Source organism: Onychomys torridus, chromosome 14, assembly GCF_903995425.1.
Source record: "Onychomys torridus chromosome 14, mOncTor1.1, whole genome shotgun sequence".
NCBI lineage: Eukaryota > Metazoa > Chordata > Mammalia > Rodentia > Cricetidae > Onychomys > Onychomys torridus.
In genome coordinates, this window is record NC_050456.1 from 63,402,155 (window position 1) to 63,416,247 (window position 14,093).

Below are 14,093 nucleotides of genomic sequence, written 5' to 3' on the forward strand. Positions count from 1 at the left end.
AGTGACACATGGAGAGAACCACAGAGTTTCAAAGTAGGAGTGACCCTGGGCTTGATTAAAATGAATTGCACTTATAAGCTATATTAGGTACTTCAAACTACAATGAGAACCACTTCCTACATTTTAGATGAGGAAGTAAATGTCACCAAACAAGGTCATCACATCTTAGGTGGTGAAGTTCTAATTTGAAATCATAAACTGCTTACAGTACTTATGTGTTTTCAGTGATCATTAATTTTACTAATAAACATTTAAAAATGCATTTAGCTAAAATTCTAGGGTTCAATATAGCATGTAAAAGATCAGGAGCACAAAATTTATACAATGATACTTTAAAACCTACAAATGTTTGTCAGACAATCACACATTCTTGTAATCTGTAGTTTCTTTATCTGGGAAAAGCAAGCAAGCAAACAAATAAAAAACATGTGGAAAAAACAGAAGATAATTATTACTATTAAATTCCTATTGACATAGTGATGTTGTTAGAAGAAAAAATAAACAAACTCAGAAAGATGAAACTTGATTTATATAGGAAAGCTTAACAATTGTTAATTGAAGAAAATGTGTTGTCATGAATAGAGGAACCTCCTTTTATTCCCTCTGGATTTTCTATCCCAAACTGGAGTGACTTCTGCTGAAAAAATATTTTATCTCAGTCACTTGGGTTTCGAGATAGACCACCTTAAAACTCACCATTATCTTGGATCTTTTTCTCTTTCAGCCAACATCAACTTTCAATGAGAGAAAAAAGTAAATGCCTTGTGAAAACACACAAAGTGCAATGGAGGTCTAGGTTTCTCTCCTTCTCTGTAAAGATTCTCTGTATAATGTTGTTCTCTGTACAAGATTGGAGCAGACTTCAGGAAATTAGACGAAATGGCAGTGTTAAATCCATTAACCAGCCTGCATTCTGCAGTGAAAAATGACATAACTTTTAACAGTTTGGGTGAAAAAAATAAATATGTGGCTAGGATCTTTAATTCCTTTGTGGATTACTCCCCTCATAAGAATTTGCTAGAATTTCACCATATGCACTTACTTGGCTCAAGCTTTGAGTCACGTGTAAAATTTATTTAACAGGCATATTCTTAAAACAGGTTAAGCCACAAGAGGTCTTTTTCTACTTCCTTGGTAGGTTTTTATTCCTTGTTATTTATTGAGGGATTCAGGGTTTTGGTGCATCTTGTTTTGAATCTCTCTCTCTCTCTCTCTCTCTCTCTCTCTCTCTCTCTCTCTCCTCTCTCTCTCTCTCTCCACATTTCTGTCTCTGCTTCTTCCTCTCAGTGTTTGTATCTACATGTGTTTGTAAATGAGTTTTTGAACTTTTTGTTTTGTTCAGTGCTGGGTTCAAAGGAGTTTTCTTGGAGATTTAAAGGTAATTTAGAAAACATAATTACTTAGCTTTTTTCACTTTGGATTGAAATTCTTTATGAAGGTTGAAAGAAACACAGTATATCAAAGTGAAGCACAGAGAAAAAAGAATTCTTGTTACTCAAAGAAGTTGGACTTCAAATTTTATCTTTACTTAAGGAGTGTTTTGCAAATTAATGTCCTTGAAGTAATTCTGTATGAGTCTAACTTGAAATGCCACTGTTTTTTTTTTTCCAGAAGTCATACTTTACATGACTATCAAAATGAATTTATTAGCTTTAAATGTGATTTGAGGGTTCTCAAAGGGAAAAGTAAGAGGACTTGTATTTTTTAAATCATCACTAGATCTGATTTCTGAGGAGGAAACTTCTCTTAAACAGACAGACTTCATTCAGGGAGGATGGACCATTTGAAGTCTTTGTGATTCAATTTCATAATACTGTCAATATAGTGCCCAAGCAAGTGGGAGAAGTTAGATCCACACACAAAGACCAGTCCATCTCACTAGTTGTCCAGAGCAGCCACCATCAAAGAGAGGAAGACCACAGCTTTATGTAAAAGAAATCTAGCTCTCACATTTTAAATAGTGGAAGTGAATGTAAGGCTCATGAACTTGGAAAACCTGGAAAATTCAGTTAAAGTTTTTATCTGCTAGAGATTTAATCAATATCACCAATCCTTCAAAAAGATTATTTATTTATTTATTATTATTCTCCATGGTGAAGGAGTGTGAGCAAGAGTCACATTATTGTGAGCCACCTGGCTGGGAGCTAGGAGCTGAAATCAGATCTGCTGGAAAGTGCAGAACGTTGTCTTAACCACTGAGCCATCTCTTCAGCCAGAGATCACTCTTGATTTGTTGATTTCTCTCTTTGTATTTGATCTGGAACCTTCTGCAGTTGCCAACATGGTCATAGATTCCTCAAGTCTGAGGCACCTGTTTATCTGAATCCCAGGGCACAAAGGGCATTTTTCTTTGTGTACTGTCTGGAACACTCTTCATGGAAGAGAGCCACATCAATACCTCTGCTTGCTTTCAATCACTTTATGTCTTTGACTGCGCAGTAGTGCACATGTAGAAGCTCTCTCAGTTTATTATGGTGCTTAGAGGACTGTGCTGAGGAGACTTTGCTGAAATGATTGTTGTCAAATGCTTAGGCCTTTACTTCAGCCACAAGCTGATAACTGCCACTTCATCCAAGTTTCAGCTGCTTTAACATACTGAAAGATGTGCCCTCCATTAAGTTGCAAGTGTGTTACTGGAAACAAGCATTTTCCCTGTCAATCTGCATAGCCATACACTATTAAAACACCATTTTAACTCAGAACTGAGTGCTTTTTTTCAGGTTTACTTATTTTGGTTTGTGGGTACATGTGCAAACATGTGCCATGGTGCATGTATAGGGGTCAGAAGGTAACTTGCTTGGGGTCAGTTCCTCTTGATCATGTGGGTTCTGAGGACTGACTCCAAGCCTACAGGCAAAGCAGCAAGCACTCGCTGGCTTAGCTGTCACACTGGCCCCTAATTAATTAGTTAAGAAGAAAATTCCAAGTATACTTGTCTATTTATATTTGGCAAATTTTGAAAAGGAGCTGAATCTTACAAGTTCTACCATACGTTGAAGAAACTTACCGTTCTTGTTGGTGTTTAAATTTTTGGAAGTATGGGGGCTTAATAAGCAAGCAAGGAAGAGAGTACACAGGAAATGATGAAATTGAAGCCAATGAAATGTCAAGGGCTGATAAAAATGGTGTTAACATGTAGTCATATAAGGAAGGTGATGGTACATGAGCAAAGTACCATGATATACATGCTCAAAGTGCAGTAAGGAAGCCCATATACTGTATGCTTAGTTCAAAAACAAAATGAAGGTCAATCAGTGTCAAAGCAGGTGCATCAGTAAAATAACCAACATCAAGCTTTTAAAAATTGAGCAAGTTTAGGAATACATTTCATCATTTTGTTTTGGATAAAATTTATAAAAATGTTAGTGTTTGGGGACATAAGCCAAAGATGGTGTATCTGGATGGGAGTTCCTATGTTCATTCCCAAATCACCACCACCCTCCCACACAATACACCCACACATGTACACACACACACACACACACACACACACACACACACACACACACACTTGAGCTCAGAGCACATAATTTTTGATTTGGAAACAGTGTTTATTGAGTGAAAGAAGGTAAAATAAAATATAAACCCGGAGTAAAATGAAGGTGAGGGGATATAGATCTTGATTCAGGCAGTATTTTGGAAACAGACATTCACACATACTCAATAAACATGGGTGTAAAAAGAAGATAAATTATTGCCTTTGATGTGTTTGCTCAAAATTTAAACTGGGGGAATCCATGACTGCCAAGGAGAGGCAAGGAATTGTGAATAAGTTCAGAATCCCATGCTTCTGGAAGTAGAATGCTCACCAACTTAGTGCTGAGCACAAGGGAAAAGCTCATGTCTATTTTTTCCCTTATCCTAATTTAGAGTATATGCCATTAACAAATGGCAAAAAAAGACAAAGCTTGCATGTAATTTTCAGTTCTTTAAGACTTAGAAGTAGTACCGATAATTTAGCCTGATCTTAGCAAGTATACATCTCCCAAAGGAAACAGACAACAAAAACTTCCCTTTGGTTGTTTTTAGGAAGTGGTTGAAGTGTTTGTTTAAAGAGGTCATTGCCTCAAATATTCTTGATAGATTGATGGGATATAAATAGAAAGAGAATAATTAATGGTAAAAAAAATAGTCTCATGAAGTCCACACTGATTGTGGAATGCTATATATAAAAAAATCAATCCTGATGTTTTTTCATGGTATAATTTGAATCTTGGGTAATATTAGAAGTCACTAAGGATATTAAAATTAAATTTATCAATGGAATGTCTATTTCTAGCAATCAGTATCATGGCAATTTATGACCTTTCCACATAAAACTATGCTAAACAAACCAAACATTTTAGCAAAATGTGAAAACATATAAAAAATCTAAGCAATCCTCATACTTCCAACTAGAATGTGGTTAATCTTGCAAATGTCACTGTTCCCCACTATTTCTTCACACAGTTTGAAGGCATTTTTTCTTCCAAGTCAGGATGGATACTCTTTATGATTCTGCTATCAGCATTAGTTCCTCAGGGAAAAAAAAATTGTCAGCCTATCTTAGTCCTTTAACATCTATGTTCACTTTGATTCTATGTTGAGTCCTAGAGAGCTATTTTTATATTTGCAATGAAAAAAATATTTAACTTGTATTAAAATTACTTTGGTACATGTCTTATGCTTCATATTAAACCATTGACTACGGGAGTGGAGAGCAAGCATTGTGCCTTACACATTTTTTTCTAACTATTTTTGAATATATGATGCCAAAGAAGAGTCTTTTAAACAATACTTAAAAGTATTAAGTGACTTTTCGTTAAGAGTCAGCTATCAATTTTTAACAAGAACAGTGGTTCTGAACATTTACTTAGCTGATCATCTATTCAGGGTCTATTCTGTTTCTACTTTAGTTACAAGGTAGAGAAGAAGCATCTATCACACTTACATAAGAACACTTGTAACTGTGGAAGAAACAACTCTAGGGTCACCATGGGTCCTCACCATGGAGCATGAGGCTATGGGAATAAACTTTAGGGCTGAACTTTCCCTTTAGAGCCAATTCACCATTTGCTACCCAAAATTACGTAGTCTAAATTTAACTCCCTTTACATGTCAAAGAAGAGAGAGAAGAGTCTGACTGTCAGAAAATGAAACAAACAGATGCTGACATATACTTCTAAGCCTTTTCAGAAATAAATATTCAAACTCTTTCCCATGTTACCCATATTTCAGCATTGCTCACTTCTAAGTCACACATGCCTTTTTCATTGGGACTACAACAGCCAACAGATATTTAAACTGTCATTAAACTATCATGTTCTTACTATATGATCATAAGAAACACAATGTCTTGTTAAATTTCTTCTCTATGTATTGATAGAAAATAACATGCTATCTTTTGAAATTCTTTTTCACTTCTGTCTTAAGATATCAGGAAACTAATGACCATGTGGGAAGGAACGGTAGAAAACAAGTAGATGAAGCAGGATGAAATCTTGGCAACTTTCATTGACTCAAAACTTGTTGACCTTAGTTTAAATTTAATATTTGTCTTCTAAAATGATTACTCATTTTATTCCTAATAATAAAGCAATATAGAAAGGCTGAGAGAGCTTTGAAGTTCAATTGATAAATTTTCTCCAGGCTTCGTAAAATGATGATGATACAGCTGGCTTACTGTATATTCAAATTCAATTTGGGGCAATAAGAAAATTGCAGCCATGTGTTGAAGCCATACTTGTGTGGTGTGTGTGTGTGTGTGTGTGTCTATATGAGTGCATTCACATGGATGTGTATTCACAGGTCCATTCCTGACATGTGTGTGCATCCGTTTGGAAATGTGGCCAGTCAACAAAGCTTAGCCTAGCTGATGAATGCTCAATGGTAGGCTTATATGATCCTAAACTATCTGATTGTAAGCTGTTAATTTTCTCTGGTATGTTCCAATACTCTGCCAGGATTTATAGAATTTCTCCCCAGTGACTACTGTTACACTACTCCTAACTCTGTTGCAGGGAGTGGAGGCAATGACCACAGGATCATTGAGAATAATTATTTCTTCATATCTAAAAGGAAACTGCACTTTGCTGTACACAGATGGGATTTTCTTTCCTCCAGTTGCCTGCTTTCAGGGCCCTGAGAGTCCAAGGAAATGGCTGCATATTCTCTAGCTAGCATACACATCTTGTGATGCTGTTTGTGTCATTATGTTCTTTTTAACACTTTTCACATTCTTTATTTCATACACTGTGAAATTACTGTGTATTGTCCATGGTAAAATCCACAGTTTGTGTTTCACCTTTTAGTTAAAACCGTTCTTACCCTCCTTTTTCTGAATTCACTCTTCTGGAAATTGGAATTTATCTTTTTTCCTAAACTGCAAGGCATGCCAAACCCCAAATAGCTCAGGGATCATAATTCAGAAGCCACTGGTTCAGTTTCTTGCATGCAAAGACTGTGTGAGTAACAATAGGCATTGGGATAAATTTTTTAGAGCAGCCAGAAAACTCAGCAGGAAGATGCTGAACTTGCCTGTAAGCACACTGCAGAAGAATTTGTTGGGGAAACAGCTCCATATTTTACACCATAGGGTAAAGCAGACTAGGTCCCTTCCAGGTAGGCAAATCTTTTTTTACAAGTAGATAAGTGAGTCCTTGGGACACAGCACTTGTTTCTCACCTTCCTGATGATTTAAGAGGACTGGACTGGGATTTAAAAGATTTAAATGCTAGTCCCCGTTGAAATGTTAACTAACTGTGACCTTGGGAAAGTTGTAGACTCACTTAGTCCATTTCCTCATCTGAGAATTGAGGGGATTCCAAGGAATGATCTCCGTGGCCTTGTCTAGTACCACATTTCTGTGATTTTGCCCAATGGCTCTACTTATATGGCTTCCTTCCAGGAAAGCAGAGTCACAAGGGGCTTCTGTTTATTTAGCTTTGTTTGTGAGTGAGTTTGTGTGTGTGTGTGTGTATGTATGTGCATACACATGCTTGCACACATTCTTCCTTGTTTTTTATTTCACCAGGTATAAAAATAAAAAGGAATGCCCCTGTGGTCTGTAAAAATGTTTCACATTGAGTGCTATGTGGAACAGCCAGTTTTCCATTTTAATTCTCTTAAAATATTTGTTCATGCAAAAACAAGCATAGGTTCCAACAAAGCTTTCCTGTGATTCGCTCCATTTTGAGTGGTTTGCCTCCTTTCCATAGTGTTCAATTGCTGAGAGAGTGGCAATTTAAATGTGCCCTGCAACCATTTTTGGTATTGGAATGGCATTTGGTGGTTGGAGATAGAGGGAAATTAAGTGCTGGTGAACAACTATTCCTCCCATTCTATGTTAATTGTCCTTCCATGAGAGACAAAATGATATCATACATATTAAAGACATACATGTGAACATTCCCATAAGAAACACTGTAACACAAATGTTAAATGGTATTATTAGTAAAAACAAACAAACAAACAAACAAACAAACAAAAACCCCCAAACCTGGAACCTGATATTGGGGTGAAAGCTGAACGATCAGAGAAACAGAACAAGCCTCGGCCAATCTCACCTTGCCAACTCTTTAGCCATTCCCCCTTCCTTAGACTGAAAGCCTCTGAGTCCTCACTGGAATGGGACTCAGCTGAATTGCTGCAGCCACTAACTTACCTCCATGAAATCCTCAGTCTAAAGAGAGAGAGTTCCTGTTTCCTCAAGCCTTATATACCTTTCTGTGCCCTGACATATTACTTCCTGGGATTAAAGGTGTGTGTGCTTCCAAGCAAAGGCATGAGATCTCAAGTGCCGGGATTAAAGGTGTGTGCCACCATGCCAGGCTCTGTTGCCAGTGTAGCCTTGAATTCACAGAGTTCCAGATGAATCTGTGCCTTGAGAGTGATAGGATTATAGGTGTGTGTGCCACCACTGCCTGGCCTCTATGTCTAATTTCGTGGCTGGCTTTGTCCTCGGATCCCCAGATAAGTTTCATTGGGTTGTACAGTATATCACCACAGAACACTGCCCTGAATAAAAGGTTGATGGAAAACAAAAGAATGAAAGGGCAAGCATGTTAGCAGGAAGAAGAGGAGGAAAGAAAGAACAAGAGTAACAGTAAATGAACTTAATGGGAGAATAAAGTGGAGCATGTGACTGGATATGGTTGTGGATACTTGATAATTGTGTGGAGGGAATTTCCTTATAAGGGGTTGAAGCTGTACTGAAAAAAAAAATATAATGATTCAGGCTGGAGATATGGCTCAGGGGTTAAAGAGCACCAGCACCCACAGGGTGGCTCACAGCCACCTGTAATGAGATCTGGTGCCCTCTTCTGGCCTGCAGGGACACATGTAGAAAGAGCACTGTATACATAATAAATAAATAAATTTAAAAAAAAAAAGAAAAAGAAAAAAATATAATGATTCAACCAGATTAGGGAGAGGATGAGGGCTTTGAGGCTGATAACAGGGAGATGTCTAGCAGATTAGCCTAAGGGATTACAAGCCTCCATCTCTAGGTGATGCATTACATCTTATTCCTTGAGCATAAAAGAATTATAGGAAAGAGTATTTGGACTAAGGTTGAGTAAATCATTTTATCTTAATATTCTCTTATACATTATACCATGCTTTCAGTAAAACTAATTTATTGTGAAAGAGATAAAACTGAAAGCCTACAAACTCAGGAAAGTATGATTGGGTAATTGTTGTGGAAGATGTAAACAATTGTTGCATTGGTTTATGTTGCAGAATATTACTTTTACCATGTAAAGGTGTATCATATTTGCTTATGCTGTATTTGTTCAATGATGTAAAGATATGTTACATTTGTTTTTGCTGCATTTGTTTAATGATGTAAAGATATGTTGCTTTGCCTGCTTAAGGAACCTGATTGGTCTAATAAAAGGCTGAATAGCCAGTAGCTAGACAGTAGAGGATAGGTGGAGCTGTTGGGCCCAGAGAATAAATGGGAGAAGAGAACAGAGGAAAAGGAGAAGATACCAAAAGGAAGGAGATACCCAGGGCCAGGCAACTGTGAAACTACCAACTGGCCAGACACAGAAGAACCAGGAAAAGTAGGACATGCAGAATGAAAGAAAGGTAAAAAGCCCTGATACGAAAGTGTAAATAAAGCCAGGCGATGGTGGCACAGGCCTTTAATCCCAGCACTCAGGAGGCAGAGCCAGGCAATCTCTGAGAGTTCAAGGCCAGCCTGGGCTACCAAGTGAGTTGCAAAGCTATGCAAAGAAACCCTGTTTTGAAAATCCAAAAAAAAAAAAAAAATGCAGACAAAGAGAAACAGGTTAAATTAAGTTCTAAGAGCTAGTGGGGCTGGTTGTGGTGGCACACGGAGATAGGATTTGCTGAAGGATTATACATTTGGCCAGTCTGTGGTGTCGAAAGCCTTTAATCCCAGCACTTGGAGGCAGAGGCAGGTGGATCTCTGTGAGTTCAAGGCCAGCCTGGTTTACAGAGATCCATCCAGGAAAGGCACAAAGCTACACAGAGAAACCCTGTCTTGAAAAACAAAACAAAGAAACAAAAAAAGAGCTAGTGGGACAAGCATCAAATAAGAGCGAGCATTCATAACTAATAAGACATCTCCTTGTCGTGATTTGGGAGTTGGTTGGTGGCCTAAAAGAAAAGCTTATTGATACTGATACAAAGAACCAGTTTTATATAATGTATTAATCTCCCCCCACTACAAATCTAGTTCCTGCAGCATAAAGTTCAATTTAGTGTGCCTATCTATTCAGTAGACATCTCTCCACAGCCAATGCTATGCTCAGGGCTTGGTGGACTCAGAAAGAAAAAGTAATCTGTCCTTTAATATTGCAGTTTGAGTCTATTCTAAAAAAGCAAACATGCGTGTCTGAATATACACCAATCTTCTGACAATATTACACAGTGAAAAGATAAATATAATTATCCTCATCAGTAATGTTCCTAGGGATATTCAACTGCTTTGAATTTATGTGCAGGTTGAACATGGATTTCAATCTCCTTTCAAAATGAACCCCCTTGTCCACTTGTTCTCATTGGGTAGATCTGTGATTTTTGTCAACAGACAGCCTATAGACCTGTACACCCCATATCTGAAATCTAGAAGTGTAAAATGCCTAAAATCCCTAAAATGACTCCCACCTGTCATTCTCTGAGTTCCTCTCCCCCATGAAAAATTTGATTACATGTCCTTGCTTCATATTTCTAGAAAGTGCCCTGCCAATGGATTTATAATAAAATCCATATGGAAATTTCTCTGTTGTCCTACTCTACTCTCCAATAAAAGGCCTATCTGAAGCCCAAGGACGTTTAAATAATACCCTTCTTCAAGTCCACTTGCCTTTGACCTTACTTAGTTCCATCTTTCAATCCTAATGTAGCCAACAACATTCTCACTTTTCCTTTATGACCTCCAAGTTGTATTTTCTATGTGCTTCAAATACTATGCGTAGACAAATGCAAAACTACACAAAAAGCGCATACAAAATTAATGAAGATATTTGAAATGAGGTTCACAATTGGCCATAACAAACTTATAATTGGGAAAAATGTTCATTTCAATACCACTGCCCAATAAAGAGCCTTTTCTTCATCAAACTTCCTTTAAGTTATTTTCCTCTAATCTCTTTCCCCACTAACTTACTGATAGCTGATGTTGTGACTGGGTTTCCTATCAGTCCTCTCAATAATATATGGTATTTTGTATGTGAGCAGTGGTTAATCACTTAAATATATAATTGTGACCATCCCTGATTTTAGTAGAGTAAAATGTCTCATGCAACACAAGTATGCAACAGTGGGGCTGGGTTGGAAAGAGGGAGGCAGAGGCTCATTCTCCCATGTGAACTCATTTCTCTTTGTTTCCATTCTCGCATCACAATCTTTCGCATTGTGGAGAGAGGTCTTACTCTGAGCCTCCCTCCTCTGAACCTTCTGGTCAGTGTGGACTCCCACCATTTCCTTTCTCCCGTTTCTTCTTATGGAAAAACCACGAGAAACGTGTTTGTCTCATCTTCCCCTGTACTTAAGTAAATCTCTCTCACATGCAGTACAAAGGAGTTCAACAATTAAGTCTTAAAGTTCTCAGCAACCCTGTGAAGCACATGCCTTCCTTTGCTACACTTTTATAGGTGAGTAAACTGAGGATTAGAAGAGTCCTGTAATTCTTTTAGGGTCCCACAGAAAACAAGCAATGAAATCAAGTCATACTTTGTCCAAACCAACTTGACATAACAGTGCTCTGTTATATGTAATAGAATGATGATGTTTAATTTTGTTAAATGATTTATTTTTCTCTACCAAATGATAATGTAATAATGTGTGTGGTTAATTCTCAAAAGGAAATGGAAAAACAATCCGGAATGGGAAATTAGTGAAATTTGAGGAGACTCTAAGAAAGTCATGCAAATCTTAGTTCTGATCTAGTTGTCAAGGATGTCTGCCTCAAGTGATCTTGCTTTAGTGGTTACAAACAACTGTTCTCTGTGGCATAAGATTCTGCTATGAACATTTCTTGTTTTAAGGCTTCTTGCATGTCCAGTGTGTACCAATCCTTTAATTAGGCTGTAACATAAACATGACATGCAAAAGGTACATGCAAACAAACACATTTACACACACACACACACACACACACACACACACACACACACATACTATGCATGCACAAAGATCACAACTCTGTAGTGATACAGAATCACTTAACTAAGGATCATGATCATGTGGTTGTCTATTCTACTGGATTTCTGCAGCATCTGAATGAGGTGAGCCATAATGTATTTACTGTTCGGCAAGACTGGGAATTTAATGCCTCATCACTGGGTCCTTATCATGGAAGCCACCAACAATTCAAATTAAATATATTCAAAAATCATATATTTGATTTCTGCTCATAGTTGACATCTCCAATAAATAGGCACATTATTAAAAATCAAATTTAGATATTATATGGAATTTTCAGAAAGAATTGCTGATTCAAAGAACTTCTTGATGATATCTCAAACCAAGCTTAAGGCTAAATTACAAATAGATGTTCTATGTGTGTGGTTCTTAAAGTGAAGAAAAATGTTATTATTGATATTTTAAGTCTCTGCTGAGACTGATGAAGGTCTTAGGCACTGCAATGTTGATCTTCACATCTACATATAAGTTTTGTTGCAAACAAAAAATGGAAGGTAGACTTTACTAGCATGGTGAATGCCTAGGTAGGCTCCACAGCACTGTATACTTCTGGGTCTGTTGACATACCCTTGAAGTATCAGCACTCAGAAGATCAAGTTCTTTCTTAACCAGAAAGTTGAGCTTAGAACACATAAGATTTTTGCCTCAACACACACACACACACACACACACACACACACACACACACACACACACACAGAGAGAGAGAGAGAGACAGACAGACAGACAGACAGAGACAGACACACAGACACACAGACACACACGAATACAGATAGACAGACAAAGACAGAATATATCTTTTATGTATTGTGAGCATTAATCATATCATGTTAATATTAGTAACAAAGTGAAATACAGCCAATCTTCTTTCAGAAGAAACTTAAACTACTTGTAGGAAAAATGTGATGAAAACAGAATGGTTTCAATATTTGTCTTTGACTCCAATATTCTAACATCACAATTTACAAGGTCATGATCTGAAGTCATTTCCAGTTTCTTGTTTGGAGGTATAAACAAACAATTCTGATGATAAGGTTTAGCAACTTAATGAAGTACATAAGTATCCAAAGGGCACGATGAAGTCGATACCCAGGACTTATCTCCTGGCTAAGGATGGCCATAAATGCTTCACTTATGGAAACTTTCCAGGCTACAAAGGCAGCAAGAAAAACTAAATCCTCCTATTTCCATAAACACCTATATCTCACCATTATTTATATAAAGATATTTTTATTTTGTTTATATTCCCATCTATTCACCAGCCCTTATTCTCATAGCACTGTATCAGAATTTTTTCCAAATTGTTTTATCACACAATGTCATCTGTAAGTATTATATGTATCTAAAAAATTCAGTACACTGACAATAAAATTATCTATACATTTACTTCTTCCTAAGTATTTTATCTATTTATCTATTTCATGGTAGAAAACATCAAATTCTGGACTTTGCACAAGTTCAGTAAGTGCTCTCCCACCAAGTTATATAACTATCACTTAGAATTTTAAATAAGTAGCCAGATTTAAAAAATCGTATTTTATAGCATAAAATTCTGCATCTCATTTATTCAAAGATGGAACAACTACAGTTACTGGGAATTTCAAATGATTTTAATTGTTGTCACTTTTGTGAAAATTACTCACAATAAATAACTTCTAATATGTTTTTTCATAAATAGTGTCAATTCTACCAACAATACCAACATTTTGTTTCACTTCATTTTTTCTTTAAAACAAACTTTGAATAATAAATTTGCTTCTTTATCAACAATGCATCAATTTAAATACAAAACTAAAAGAATTTCTTCTTTTATTTTGGTCTCTTTAATGGTTTTCTCTATTGAAAAGTTTCTTTGCATATCACAAGGTAAACATTATAGAAAAATAGATGAAATTATTTTCGTAGTGAAGATCCAAATAAATATCATTTTTCATGTTATTATAGTGGTTAATTAGTCTAGGAATTTAGAGAAAGTAATTTATATTAAAAGGGCTTGAGAGATGGCTCAGCAGAGCACTAAGTTTACACTCCTGATACCCATGTCAAGCTGCTCTTAAATCTCTATGCCTGTAGTTTTTCAAGATATGATGCCTCTGTACACAAAGAGCACCTTCACATAAACCCCAAATAAGCATAATATTAAATAATAAAATAATTAAAAAATATAATTACAATAACAATTTTAAAAAGAGAGAAGGGGTCTTGCCATGAAAACAGATTGGCCATGAGCTCAAAATACTTCTTCTCCCCTGCAAAGGCAAGGACTATAGATGATTAGAGGCACATCTTGTTGTTTGCTATTGCTGCCATTAGACAAGTGCTCTACCACTGAGCCACATCCTTAGCTTCAACTGTATTTGACAGGAAAAAATTGATCTTGCAGAATTAAACTTAAATTTGAATTTTAGAACTATTCACAAAATTTGCCTTTTAGAAGCCTG